The sequence below is a fragment of the Grammomys surdaster genome, unplaced genomic scaffold (genome assembly GCF_004785775.1).
Source record: "Grammomys surdaster isolate TR1022 unplaced genomic scaffold, NIH_TR_1.0 314, whole genome shotgun sequence".
Taxonomy (NCBI): Eukaryota; Metazoa; Chordata; class Mammalia; order Rodentia; family Muridae; genus Grammomys; species Grammomys surdaster.
Genome location: NW_021604733.1, coordinates 1,103,370 through 1,104,693, shown reverse-complemented (window position 1 = coordinate 1,104,693; position 1,324 = coordinate 1,103,370). Strand labels below are relative to the sequence as shown.

General features: G+C 44.6%; 1 protein-coding gene across 2 annotated transcripts in view; it reads left to right on the top strand.

Moving 5' to 3' along the window:
* Positions 1 to 1,324, top strand: part of Adam17 (ADAM metallopeptidase domain 17) — a 45,664-nt gene that overhangs the window by 38,938 nt on the left and 5,402 nt on the right. The gene's annotated exons all lie outside the window — the stretch shown is intronic.

The window sequence follows — 1,324 nt, the reverse complement described above, 5'->3', positions numbered from 1 at the left end:
GCTAGATTGGGTTTCTAAAACTGCATTTGTGTGTGTGCTCATGTGCATGCATATGTGTGCATGCATTCATACATATGGACCTTCCTCCATGCATATATGGTCAGAGGATCACCTGAGGGAGTCAGGTCTCACATAGTAACATCGAGGTCTCAGGAATCAAACTCAGGGTTTCAAGCTTGGCAGCCACTTTGCCCTCTGGGTGGGAATTTTCTTTTTTTTTTTTTCTTTTTTTTTCAAGAATTATTTATTTTATACCAACTTAGATAAGGACAAGTGAATCATAGAGTCATAGTGACCTGTCCCCTGAACCTTCACCCAGCCGATACCATGTTCTGAAAGATATCTGTACTCCCCCTGAACACCCACGCTCTGGTGTCATCCCCTTCCCCACATCCTGCCTTTTTGTGTTTATAACTCCTATGTGAATAAGTAAAAATTATGATTTGATTTAAAAAATAAATAAAAAATTATTTATTTTATGTATATGAGTAAAAATTATTTATTTTATGTATATGAGTACACTGTCACTGTCTTCAGACACACCAGAAGAGAGCATTGGATCCCATTACAGATGGTTGTGAGCCACTATGTGGTTGCTGGGAATTGAACTCAGGACCTCTGGAAGAGCAGTCGGTGCTCTTAACCGCTAAGCCATCTCTCTAACCCCTGGGTGGGAATTTTGATGCCACTAAGGTCTGCCACCCTCTCATCCTTGCTGGGGCAGCCTGGGAAAGCAGCCTGTTATTGCTAGCCTCAGTTTTCCTTGGGTTCCCATGCTCTTATTTTTTGAATCACTAGGTCTGAAGGGAGGCTTGAGGACATTCGGAGCCTGGCTCCACTCCAGATTACCACTCCACTCTGGAGCTAGTGGATTGATGGCTGCTCTTTTTTCTGTGGAGACATCACTGTTAGGAGCACCTGCCTAGCATGAGGTCTGTGGTTGAGCAGCAGAGGCAACTCAGCTGCCAGTAAATGACTGAGTGAATGGCAACAGGCTTGCCGTTCCTTGGAAAGACAAAGTCTAGGCCACAGTAAGCCTCTGATAATGTAATAAAAACTGGCTTGCTTTGGGTTCTACTTGACGTTTTTCCTGAAGGTAAATGTAGCTTTCCCACTAGAGCAAGTCAGACTCTCCCAAGTTACACTGGAGGATACAGTTTTAATTCTGAGTGTCTACACATCTGGTGCCTACTGCTGACTGTTACTTCAGATGGTGTCAGAACTCCTCTTGGGGAAGGTGCTATCAAATCCAGGCTGTGGTGCTCGTATCACTGGCCCAGGGTAGGGTAGACCTTACACTGAGAAGCCAGGGATGGCTCAGGGT